This window comes from Equus quagga, chromosome 19 (genome assembly GCF_021613505.1).
Source record: "Equus quagga isolate Etosha38 chromosome 19, UCLA_HA_Equagga_1.0, whole genome shotgun sequence".
Taxonomy (NCBI): domain Eukaryota; kingdom Metazoa; phylum Chordata; class Mammalia; order Perissodactyla; family Equidae; genus Equus; species Equus quagga.
The window spans coordinates 7,681,443-7,694,861 of NC_060285.1; the positions used below are offsets into that span (position 1 = coordinate 7,681,443).

The 13,419-nt window shown below is 53.0% G+C and overlaps 2 pseudogenes; both read left to right on the plus strand.

Moving 5' to 3' along the window:
• Positions 1 to 183, plus strand: part of LOC124230538 (cytochrome P450 2D14-like) — a 2,179-nt pseudogene extending 1,996 nt beyond the window's left edge.
• Positions 184 to 6,048: 5,865 nt separating this feature from the next.
• Positions 6,049 to 11,991, plus strand: LOC124230278 (cytochrome P450 2D14-like; annotated as a pseudogene).
• Positions 11,992 to 13,419: the final 1,428 nt, after the last annotated feature.

Genomic DNA, 13,419 nt, shown 5'->3' on the forward strand with positions numbered 1-13,419 from the left:
CAATAAACCATTCTGATGGCTCCAACCTGGCTTGAGTCCCACCTGAGACCCCTGAGCAGCCTCTGGCAGAGATGCTGCCTCAGCAGCCTCCCCAGGCTGAGTTCCTACTCCTTCCTGATCCAGCCTTACTTGGCATTTGACCCTGCCGGGAGCCATGTTACCAACGCCTATACAGCCTTGTGACAGGGTCCGGGCTGAGAAGGGCCGAGGGGCGCAGGGACGCAGTGAAGAATGGCCGGGCGACACCCCTGATATTTCCTGAAATGTATGCATGCTTTCTATCAAGCTTATGACTATACTTGTTTCTGCTTTTTATTCTTGACGATACTTAGTTTAACTTAGCTTTTCAGCCTGATACCTTACTAGCAAAATGATATTTGCTCCGTGCAGTGTGCTCCAGGGACAATTAGCCCTACCTCCTGAAAGACAAAGGAATGCTTTCACCCCCTAAGGGTTGCGGGGATGTAAAGAATTTTAACTACCCACTGGAAAGGCACGTAGCCCTGGGGATAAGATACCTGGGAGTTGCCTTTTGTTCCCATTAACCATCTACACTAATGACGTAGATGATTGATGGAGGCAGGGGTAGCTCCCCAGGACGTGAACAGACGGAATGCTGTCCTGTCCGGAGGTCTGGACCTTCTCTCTTTGATTTAACTTTACCATGAATTACAACAGATGTCAGGGTACCTATCTCTTTTAGCTTAGGGACAATAAATAATAATCAACTGCGGAGAAGACGATCATTAACCTTATGCTCTATAAGAACGGAATGCTAATAAATATTCTTGTGCGCGCTTTGTATCTCCTTATCTCTCTGAGAATATTTGTAGAGCTATTTCTGTACTAATCCTGAAAAATATAAAAACGACACTCGTGCACAGTAAAGACAGACTTGATTGCAGCGACTCAAGTCTCACGTCTCTTCCTTCACTGCGCCAACTCTGTCCCTCCCTCAGGAACCTGGACTTGGCTGGAGCAGGACTCCGGCAGACCCCATTTGACAGATGGGCATCCTGAGGCTCAGAAGGTGACAGCTTGTCCCCTAGTCACCCATGCAGACCCAACACTGGCTGCCCTGGTTGGTGACTAAGTCCACGTAGGTCTTGACTCCTGGGTGTCAGGGGGCGGGAGGAGTGTGAATGGGCTTCTGATGGAATCAGCCCATTCGGGGCTGGGTGGGCGCCCTCAGGTTCAGGGATTCATTGCAAGGACTCACAGGAGTCAGAACAGCTGTTATACTCACGGTTCTGGTCTTTCCAGAGAAAGGATCCAGACGGAATCAGCAGGGGTCAAAGGCACGTAGGTGCAGGTCAGGAAGAGCAGGCACAAGCTTCCAGCTGTCTCTCTGAGGATTGGTACAGACAGTGCTCTGTTATCCCAGCCGGGGTGTGTGACACTAGCAGAGAGTTTGCTCACCAGGGAGGCTCCCCCGAGTCTGAGTGTCCAGGGATTTAGTTGGGGTCAGTCACTTAGACCGGAGAGCCGCATGGCTGACCTCAGTTACTCAGTCCCCAGCCTCTCTCAAGGTCAACCACTGTGGCCCAAGGCCCCGCCATCAATCACATTGTTGACACGAACTGTGTGGTGTGACCCAGGCCCCAGACGCAGAGACCCTTGTGAAGCAGGTCATCCCTCGGACTTAGGGGCTGTTTCCCAGGAACTTGTCAGGGGCCAGGCAGTTTTTTGGAATGTGCAGGGATTGAAATCCCAAACCTACTGCGTAAACCTTTCACTGCAGAGACCACCTCTCTGGTTTTCGGCTCCTACACCAACATAAGTATCTACACTTTATGCGTGTATGTGGTAAACTACACAGAACATAAAATTTGGCATCTTAATCATTTTCGAGTGTTCAGTTCAATGGTCTTCAGTCCTCATATCGTGGAACCATCACACCATCCATCCCAGAACTCTTTCATCCAGCAAAACTGAAACTCTGTCCCCCTTAGACAATAACTCCCCGTGGCCCCTCCCCATAGTCACTGGCAACCACTGTTCAACTTGGTGTCTCTGTGAATTTGACTCCTCTAGAGAATTAACATTAGTGGAATCACACAGTATTTGGTTTTTTTTGTGCTGAGTTATTTCACTTAGCGTGATGTCCTCAAGCTCCATCCATGTTGTACCATGTGTCAGAATTTCCTTCCTTTTTAGGCTCAATAATATCCCACTGTATGTACAGACCACGTTTGCTTTCCCTTCATCTGTTGTTGGACCCTTAGGTTGCTTCTACTGTTCAGCTACTGTGAATAACGCTGCTGTTCACATGGGGCACAAATACCTCTTTGAGACTCTGCTTTCAGTTTGCGCATATATAACCCAGGACTCTTTCCCACAGCAGCTGCACCAGTTTACACTCCCAGCAGCAGTGCGCAGGGATTCCGATTCTCCACGTCCTCGCCAGAACTATTTTCTGTTTTGATGACAGTAGCCATTCTAATGGGCGTGAGGTGGTATCTCATTCTAGTTTTGATTTGCACTTCCCAAAACGTGAGTGACGTTGAGCATCTCTCCATGTGCTTATTGTCCCTATTTGTATCTTATCTGTAGAATTGTCTATTCATGTCCTTTGCCCATGCTGAAACTGGGTTGTGTGTTTTGTTGTTGTTGTTGTTTTGAGTTTTAGGAGTTCTCTCTAGATTGTAGATATTAATGCTGTATCTGACACAGTCATGCCCCACATAATGACACGTCCCTCAATGACAGACCTCACGCACGACAGTAATATTAGTACCATATATCCAAGGTGTGTAGCAGGCTATACCGTCTAGGTTTGTGTAACTACACTCTTACTTTCCCACACCGACTAAATCACCTAATGACACCTTTCTCAGAACCTGTCCCCATTGTTCAGTGACACATGACTGTATATGATTTGCAAATACTTTCTCCCATTCCATACATTACCTTTTTACTCAGTTGATAGTGTCTTTCACGTGCAAATTTTTAAAATTTTCCTGACATCCAATTTGTCTTTTTCTTCTTTTTAAATTATTTTATTAAGGTCATAGTGTTTCATAACATTGTGAAATTTCAGGCTTACATTATTATTTTTCAGTTTCTGTATAGGCTGCATTGTGCTCACCACCAATAGTCTAATTTTCATCCGTCACCATATTTATGTGCCCCTTTACCTCTTTCGCCCACCCCACAACCCCCTTCCCCTCTGGAAACCACTAATCTGTTCTGTTTGTCCATATGTTTGTTTATCTTCCACATATGAGTGAAATCATGCGATGTTTGTCTCTGTCTGGCTTATTTTGCTTAATGTTATACCCTCAAGGTCCATCCATATTGTCGCAAATGGGACGATTTTGTCTTTGAGTAGTATCCCAGTTTGTATATATGCCACACCTTCTTTATCCATTCATCAGTTGATGGGCACTTGGTTGCTTCGATGTCTTGGCTGTTGTGAACAATGCTGCAGTGAACATAGGGGTGCGTAAGTCTCTTTGAATTGTTGATTTCATGTTCTTTGGATAAATACGCAGTAGTGGGATAGGTGGATCATATGGTATTTCTGTTTCTAATTTTTTGAGAAATATCCATACTGTCTTCCATAGTGGCTGCAGCAGTTTGCATTCCCACCAGCAGCATCTGAGGGTTCCCTTTTCTTCACATCCTCTCCAACACTTGTTATTTCTTGTCTTGTTAATTATAGTCATTCTGATGTGCGTGAGGTTATAGCTCATTGTAGTTTTGATTTGTATTTCCCTAATAATTAGTGATGTTGAACATCGTTTCATGTGCCTATTGACCATCTGTATATCTTCTTTGGAACAATGTCTGTTCATATCCTCTGCCCATTTTTGATTGAGTTGTTTTTCTGCTGTTGTTGAGCTGTATGTGTTCTTTATGTATTTTGGAAATTAACCCCTTGTCACATATATGATTTGCAAACATTTTCTCCCGTTGGTGGGTTTTTTGTTTTGTTGATGATTTCTTTTGCCTTGCAGAAGCTCTTTAGTCTGATGTAGTCCCATTTGTTTATTTTTTCTTTTGTTTCCCATGCATGAATAGACATGGTATTTGAAAACATGCTGCTAAGACTGATGTCAAAGAGTGTGCTGCCTATATTTTCCTCTAGGAGTTTTGTGGTTTCAGGTCTTACATTCATGTCTTTAATTCATTTTGAGTTAATTTTTGTGCATGGTGTCAGATAACCATCTACCTTCATTCTTTTGCATGTGGCTGTCCAGTTTTCCCAACTTCATTTGTTGAAAGACTTGCCTTTCTCCGTTGTATGTTCTTAGCTCCTTTGTTGAAGATTAGCTGTCTATAGATGTGTGGTTTTATTTCAGGGCTCTCAGTTCTGCTCCATTGATGTGTGTGTCTGTTTTTGTGCCAGTACCATGCTGTTTTGATCACTATACTTTGTAGTGTATTTTGAATTCAGGGATTGTGATACCTCCAGCTTTGTTCTTTTTTCTCAGGATTGCTTTCATTCCAGGGTCTTTTATTGTTCCATATAAGTTTTAGGATTCTTTGTTCTATTTCCACGAAGTATGTCATTGGGATTCTGATTGAGATTACATTGAGACTGTACATTGCTTTAGGCAATATGGACGCTTTAACTATGACTATTCTTCCAATCCGTGTGCGTGGAATGTCTTTCTGTTTGTTGACGTCATCTTCTACTGCATTCAATAATGTCTTACAATTCCCACTGTACAGGTCTTTGACCTTCTTGGTTAAATTTATTCCTAGATGTTTTATTCTTTTTCTTGTGATTGTATTCTTGAGTTCTCTTTTTGCTAGCTCATTATTAGAGTATAGAAATACAACTGATTTTTGTAATTTGATTTTGTACCCTGCAACTTTTCTCCTGTTGTTGCTTATTTCTAACAGCTTTTGTGGATGGAGTCTTTAGGGTTTTCTATATATAGAATCACGTCATCCACAAATAGTGACAGTTTTATTTCTTCCTTTCCAATTTGGATCCTTTTATTTCTTTTTCTTGCCCAATTCTTCTGGCCAAAACCTCAAGTACGATGCTGAATATTGAGTGGCGAGAGTGGGCAGCCTTGTCTTTTTCCTGTTCTCAGAGGAATAGCTTTCACTTTTTCAATGTTGAGTATGATGTCGGCTTTGGGTTTGTCATATACAGCCTTTGTTATGTTGAGGTAGAGCGTGTGGTTTAAGATGGTCCCAAATGCTGCTCTGTGACTTTCACCTCCTGATGTGACCCCTGAGACCCAGTCTCCTCCATGCCTTGGGGACCATAAAGCCACCTGCCTTACAGGGCTTAGTGAGAACACGTGGAGTGAGCAGCAGTGCCTGGCACGCGAGTGCCTCATCAATGGGAGCTGCAATTGCACAATGATTGTAAAGGCCATCAGCCTCACGGTTGTACTGTGTGCTCATTGTACTCATGAGGTTTCCTCAAGGCCGCGCTGTCCTGGACAACAGGCTCCTAGAGTCGGGGTGCTCTGCCTGAATTACAGGCATGTCTGTCCCTGCCCTTCATATCCATGTTAGGGTGACTTCTTGGGAGGGCGTGACACATTCAAAACAAAGGGTGGATACAGACAATTTATCCAAGGCCACTGTGTCACTAATACTCAGACCATCCTGCCCCCCACCAGCACCACCTGATTCTTTGACAGTCCTGGGTAGAAAGTTGCTGCCCACAGGACAACTGAGGCTAATGAGAGGCCACAGGCTGGATCCAGGCAGTTCCCAGGGTGCCTGTGGGTCTTGCCCTCCTGGTCTGTTCCGTGGCCTCAAAACTGTTCTCTTGGCCATCTCGAGGTCCAGCAAACTCAGTGCCCCACAGTCCAGTCCTCGGCCAAGAGTACCAAGATGGCTCCCTTATGCTTCCCCTCACTCCCCTGCACAGGACTTTGCCCTTTGGTCCCACTGCCAGGTCACCTTGGCTTGCAGTGCGAAGCCAGCCAAAGTCCTCCAGGAATTCTTCCCAGAGAGTCCTGCAGCAGCCTGGGGCAGTGTCCCCATGACCCTCAGGGCAGTCCCCACACCGCTGGCCTGGCCTGTCAGCTCTCTGCCTTCCTGCTCCTCCCCTTGGCATGAGCACCTTGGAGCAGGGGCCCACCATCATCTCCCCGCCAGGCTGCGAGTGCCCCGCCAGCACCCAGCACGTGGGACGTCCAGCGGGGCTGGAACACAGTCCAAGGCCTGAGCAAGGAAAGATGCAGGGAAAGCCGGGTAAACTGAGGAAGGCCCACTGCGCCCCAGCAGGCTACACTCTCTGGCCCCCAACCTGGAGGAGAGTGGGTATGTGAGACTTTGGAAGGGGAGGAGCAGCTTTTACAGCAAGCAGAAATTTCAAACTTTCAAAGCCGATACCAAGAGGCCCGGCCCCGGGGAGCCATCTCTGGGTGGCCATCTCTGAGTGGGGGTTGTCCAGAGGCGCTCTGGGAAGAAGCTGGTTCTCTTACTGTTAGGGAGTGAGGGAGGGAGGAAACTGGGGGCTCACTGGGGGCAGGGGGATTTCCTGCAGAGGCCCTGCTCCTTCTGGGGGAGAGAATTCTCCAGCTGTTTCCAGGATGAGAGCTTGCCTCACATACCCCTGAGGTGGGTGAGGGAGCCTCATCCCTCCTGGGAAATGCCCCTTCCCTAAGCTCTGTTCTCCTCTGCCTTTTCATCTGAGTGGGTTTAGGCCTCAGATTTCCCATCAGCTTCACTGATTTAAACTCAGTCTCAAATCCCACCTCTTTTCTATTTGAAGAAGGTGGGTGCTGAGGCTGGTGGGCAGTGGCCCTGCCCTGGCATGGTGTGTTCACCTCCCTGCTTGGAGGGGGCGAGAGGCTGAACAAGAGGAGGGCCTGGGAGCCACAGTTCCAGCTGGGAGGCGGCACACAATGTGGCAGGGTGGTGCTGAGGTTTGCATCTTTCCTTGAGGGACCACAGAGTCAGGGTGGGAAGGGATGGGGCTGGAGCAGGGGGACCTGGCCCAGGCAGAGGGAAGTGGCTGGCAAAGGGGGAGGCCCTGGAATCCACTCCATGTGGTCCTCAGCAGGCCCATGAGGGTGTAAAGAAATTACGTCGGCGCCACTTGCTTTTGATCCCTGTGTCTTCCAGAAATGGTTTGAGTAGCTAATGTTCAAGGACAAATGATACTGAGGAGGAAGCAGGCCCACTCCTCTGGGGGCAATGTCACATCCTATGCTAGGACACCCTGGTACCCTGAGCTTCCTGGCAACTCAGTCAACAAGGGGGAGGGCTCACCCCGCAGGTGAGAAATGGGAAGGTGAGGATGAGTTCTGGGGACGAGGTTGTGACCACATCAGGGAGTGTGAGCCTAATGCGTCACGTCTGTAGCAGAATCAAGTCCAAAGACCCCTGGTTCTTCCTCAGAGCTTGTACCGGGGGGAGATGCTGGGGAGTCAGGCTGAGAGCGGGGACTTCCTCTTTCTCCCCCACCCCGGATAAGCACCTGGAGAAGGAGGAGGGACAGGACTTCTGTGGCCCCCCCGCTCTGAACATTGGCTGGCCCCTCCCTGCACCCTCTGGCAGAACAGTTGTCCTGACAAGTAGGCTCAGGGCAGAGCGCAAAGGCCAGTCTCAGCTCCCTCTATAAAGGGGCCCAGGCTGGTCAAACCCTCAAGGTTGGTGAGAGAGGCCAGCCTAGCCTGGTCCTAGGTGCCTGTGTGTCCAGAGGAGCCTAGTGTGCACTGAGGCAGCCATGGGGCTGCTGACTGGGGAGACACTGGGGCCCCTGGCCGTGGCCGTGGCCGTCTTCCTGCTCCTGGTGGACCTGATGCACTGGCGCCAATGCTGGGCCCCACGCTACCCCCAGACCCCAGGCCCCTGCTTGGGCTGGGCAACCTGCTGCAGGTGGACCTCCAGGACTCGGTTTGCAGCTTTACTCAGGTGAGGAAGGTGGGGTTTGGCAGCAGAGGTGCTGGGGACCCCACGTAGCAGCAGACGGTGGGTGGTGGTGAAGCCACAGGTTGGACAAGGAACTGGTGGAAAGGAGGAGGCAGGTGTGAGAGGCCTTCTGGGGGAGGGCAGCTGGGCAGGGCCTGGATGACGGTTTGAATTTTCCAGTCAAAGGTCAGAGAGGGCAAAGGCCTGGAGGGGGTGGGCCTTGGCAGAGGGTTCGGGATGCAGTGGGACCGAGCTTCAGTTCTGTGAGCCTGAGTCCCTTCTGAGGACATCAGAGGACAGGTCCTGAGACTGGGGAGAGGGTCTGGTCATGAGCCCCATTTTAATCAGGAAATCGAGGTTGAGAGGAGGCAGTGACCAGGTTCAAATATTGTGCTGCTGTGAGACCCTGGGCCTCATTTTCTTCACCTGTAAAATGGGATGCTAACTTGGCCTTCTGACAATGTTGGTGACCTCTGCAAAGTCATAGCTCAGTGGTTTGCTCCAATGTGAGGTCCTCAACCATAGAGAATGTGACCTCCAGGGTCACGAGGCCAGATTAAGTCCCTCCAAACCCTTGCTGCTGGCAGCCCACCTGTTCCCCAAAGCTCTGCCAGGAGATTGGGGTGGGCCCCTGGCAGCGGCAGGACTTCTCCAACGCCCTTGCCCCCGGCCTGCAGCTGCGACGCCGCTTCGGGGACGTGTTCAGCCTGCAGCTGGCCTGGACGCCCGTGGTCGTGCTCAACGGGCTGGCGGCCATGCGCGAGGCGCTGGTGCACCGCGGCGAGGACACCTCCGACCGCCCCCCTGAGCCCATTTTCTAGCACCTGGGCTTCGGGCCTCATGCGGAAGGCAAGCGCAGGCGAGGGGATCCCGGCCCAGTGGCAACTGAGCCTGCAACTACCAGAGACCCGGCAGGGCCAGTTGGAGGCAGGGTAGGGGACCCGCGGTGCAGGGAAGAGTCAGCGAATTTGTAGGCGCCACGGTTTGAGGAAGAAGCCTGTGCCAAGGTTGGGAGGTGATGTGGGCGGCGTGGAGGGCGTGGTCTTACAGGGAGTGGGCGGGTCCCAGGCTATGGGGCTCTTGAACGGGATATCTCAGGGGCGGAAATGAGGAGGATAGAGTCAGTGTCTGCGGACCCCGGCCTTCCCTGAACCGGAAGGGGGTCTCGGTGGGCAGAGCCAAGAGTAGGGCCAAGGCCTACACCCGGTGGGGAGAACCCGCGTGCAATATGGGCGGGTGGATGGTGGGACATGTCCTCAACCAGAAGGACGTGTAAAGTGGGCGAGACTTGGTGATCTAGGGGTGGATGTGGATACTGTGGTTGGAACAGGAGCCGGGAGTAGGGGCACGGCCTTCTACACAGGGGATGCGACTATGAGAGCAGGACAAGTGGCAGGGCCGGGATCTGTCCTGCAGTTGAGGGAGAGGACAGAGGAGCCAGTGAGCTCGGTGTGCGCGCAGAGGAGAGCCGGGACACAGCCGAGCCACGCCCCATGCCCGCCCTGCCTGCAGGGGTGGTCTTTGCCCACTATGGGCAGATGTGGCAGGAGCAGCGGCGCTTCTCCGTGTCCACCCTGCGCAACTTCGGCATGGGCAAGAAGTCCCTGGAGCAGTGGGTGACCGAGGAGGTCTCGAACCTCTGTGCCGCCTTCGCCGACCAGGCTGGTGAGTGCTGGGCTGAGGGACAGGAGACAGGGATGGAGGCTGGGGAAGAGGAGATGGAGGCGACCCCCTGACCTGCACCGTCCCATCCCAGGATGTCCCTTCAGCCCCAACGCCCTCCTGAATAAAGCGGTGAGCAACGTGATCGCCTCCCTGACCTTCGGGCACCGCTTCGACTGCAAAGATCTGCGCTTCCTCAAGCTCGTGGACCTGACAGAGGACATTCTGAAGGAGGACTCCGGCTTCGTGGCCCAGGTGCGGGGTGGAAGAAGACAAGGAGCCCTGCAGGTGAGCTCCGTGGAGGGGCCTCCGCTCTGGGCCGCCGCGGAGGAGGATTTGTACAGAGGGGTGTTGGGTCAGCGGGCCCAGGAGGTAGCCAAGGAACCTCTAGCTCCTTCACTGGAAGCCATGAGATGTAGATTTTAATTTTATCCTTCTTGGGCCCTGGGCAGGAGAAAAGGTCGAGGTCTGAACTTAGGGAGGAAGCAGGTCAATAGTGGGGACACCCTGGAGTTGCCTGGGCCCTCACTGATCCTGGTGAGCACCTGAGCACAGGGAGGACTCAGGGCCTGGCATCTCTGACCCACACAGGTGCTGAACGCGATCCCCGTGTTCCTGCACATCCCGGGGCTGGTCACCAAGGTCTTTCCTGGGCAGAGGGCCTTCATGGCCCAGCTGGATGAGCTGGTTGCTGAGCACAGGATGAACCGGGACCCGGCCCAGCCTCCTTGAGACCTGCCTGATGCCTTCCTGGACGAGGTGCAGAAGGTCAGGTGACAGGGACAAGGACGGGGTAGTAGGTTGAGGGCCCCATGAGATGCGCCTGGGCAATGAGGGGCCTAATTATCCCCTAGTAATCAGGCAGTTAGACTGACGGGTGCAGAGTGAGAGGCGATTTGGGGGCTTTCTCTCTCTGCCCCTGAGCCCACCCTCTCTGCATGGCCCAGGCCAAGGGGAACCCGGAGAGCAGCTTCAATGATGACAACCTGCGCCTGGTGGTGGGTGACCTGTTCATTGCTGGGATGGTGACCGCCTCGACCACGCTGGCCTGGGCCCTCCTGCTCATGATCCTGCACCCGGATGTGCAGCGTGAGCCCAGCCTGGGGGCCTGGTGGGATGGGCCAGGGAGGAGGGGGACGAGCTGGGAGCCCTGAGCTTGGTTTGGCCGCTAGAGGCACTGAGCAGAGGCTGGGCCCTGGCTCCGAGATCAGAGCGACTCTTCCTCCACGTGGGCACAGCCCCTGCACAGGAGTCAGGAGGAGGGCGGGGCTCCTGTGTTGTGACCACTGTGAGGACGCTCGTCTCTCCAGGTCGTGTCCAACAGGAGATCGATGAGGTGATAGGGCAGGCGCGGCGACCAGAGATGGGGGACCAGGCCCGCATGCCCTTCACCATGGCTGTGGTCCATGAGGTGCAGCGCTTTGGGGATATCACCCCACTTGGCTTGCCCCACATGACATCCCGTGACGTTGGAGTGCAGGGCTTCCTCATCCCCAAGGTAGGCCTGCAGCCCTCCTCAGCCTAGCTCAGCTCCACGTGCCCCCCTGGGAGCCCCAGGATGACCATTGCCAGGTGGGGCCAGGACTGGAACCCAAGCCACCTAATGATTTCCACAGGTGCCAACTGTCCAGCCTGGGTGGGTGTGGGGATGAGGAGAGGCAGGGCCGACCCTGTCCATTCAGAGCCCCAGTAGGGTGTTGGGGAAAAAGACAACTAAAATCTGCTGCAGTGTGTTGGAGGCATGCAGGGACAGGTGGCAGTGAGGGATCCCAAGGGAGGCAGGTCACTTGGTTCTGCCCTGGGGACAGGGAGGGTGCTGGGAAGTTTCTTGGGCTGAGATTAACTTGAAAGAGTCCAGGTGTGTGCCAGGCAGAGAGTGTGGCCCACACATGTTTGGTGGCAGGGGTCAGGCCCCCCCCCCCCCCCCCGACCCCCCCCATGCCAGGCATCTCCTGCCAGGGGACCACGCTCATCACCAACCTGTCATCGGTGCTGAAGGATGAATCCATCTGGAAGAAACCCTTCCGCTTCCACCCCGAGCACTTCCTGGACGCCCAGGGCCGCTTCGTCAAGCAGGAGGCCTTCATGCCCTTCTCAGCAGGTGCCTGTGGGGATCCCGGCTTGCTGCCCCTCCCAGGGAGTCTTGGAGGCGTGGAGCCAGGCCCCCAGGCTCACTGACCCCCATCCCCACCCACAGGCCGCCGCTCGTGCCTCGGGGAGCCCCTGACCCGCATGGAGCTCTTCCTCTCCTTCACCTGCCTCCTGCAGCACTTCAGCTTCTCGGTGCCCGCTGGGCAGCCCCGCCCCAGCGACCACGGTGTCTTTGGCACCGTAGTGAGCCCATCTCCCTACCAGCTCTGTGCTGTGCCCCGCTAGAGGGGGCACCAAGCCCCCAACCTGTTCCTTCACGGGGGCCCTGATCTCCAATAAACCATTCTGATGACTCCAACCTGGCTTGAGTCCCACCTGAGCCCCCTGAGCAGCCTCCGGCAGTGATGTGGCCTCAATAGCCTCCCCAGGGCAGCCCTACCCCTCCTTGATCCAGCCTCACCTGGCATTGCACCCCACTTGAGACACAGGCATACTGAGGCTCAGAAGGTGACAGCTTACCCCTAGTCACTCATCCAGACCCAACAGTGGCTGCCCTGGTTGGTGACTAAGTCCATGCAACTCTTGACTCCTGGGTGTCAGGGGCGGGAGGAGTGTGATTGGGCTTCTGATGGAATCAGCCCATCCCGGGCTGGGGGAGCGCCCTCAGGATCAGGGATTCACTGCGAGGACTCACGGGAGTCAGAACAGCTGTTATACTCACGGCTATGGTTTTCCAGAGAAAGGATCCAGACAGAATCACCAGGGGTCAAAGGCAGGTTGGTGGAGTTCAGGAGGAGTGGGCACAAGCTTCCAGCTGTCTCTCTGAGGATTTGTGCAGACAGTGCTCAGTTCTCCCAGCAGTGATGTGTGACACAAGCAGAGAGTTTGCTCACCAGGGAGGCTCCCCTGAGTCTGGGTTTCCAGGGATTTTGTTGGGGTCAGTCACTTAGACTCGGAGAGCTGCATGGCTGACCTCAGTTACTCAGTGTCCAGCCTCTCTCAAGGTCAACCAGTGTGGCCCAAGGCCCTGCCATCAATCACATTGTTGACATCAACTGTGTAGTGTGACCCGGGACCACAGGTACAGAGACACTTGACAGGCAGGTCATCCTAAGGGCAAAGGGCATGTTTCTCAGGAGCTTGTCAAGGGCCAGGCATTTTTCTGGAATGTGCAGGGATTAAAATCCCAATTCTACGGAGTAAATTTTTCACTGCACAGGCCCCCACCCTGGTTTTTGGCTCCTACAGGAAAATGCTCATATTTGTCACTACATTTTGTGTGTTTAGGGGGGAAATGCACACAACATATAATTTGCCATCTTAATCATGTTTGAGTGTACAATGCAATGCTATTAAGTACCGATATTGTGCAAACGTCACCGCCATCCGTCTCCGGAACTCTTCATCCTACAAAACTGAAACTCTGTCCCCATTAGACAGTAACTCCCCCTACCCCCTCCCGGTAGCCCCTGGCAACCACCATTCTACTTTCTGTCTCTGTGAATTTGACTCCTAGGGAGCTCATATGCAAGGAATCATAGAGTATTTGTGTGATAAGTGACTGACTTCCTTCACTTAGCGTGATGTCCTCAAGCTTCAGCCATGTTGTACCATGTGTCAGAATTTCCTTCCTTTTGAAGGCTAAATAATATTCCATTGTATTTATACACCCCATTTGCTTATCCCTTCCTCCGTGGATGGACACTGGGTTGCTTCCACCTTTCAGCTATGGTGAATTATGCTGCTATGAACATGGAGTAAAAGTATCTCCCTGAGACTCTGCTTTCAGTTTGTGGATATATAACCCCGGGACTTTTTCCCACGGCAGCTGCG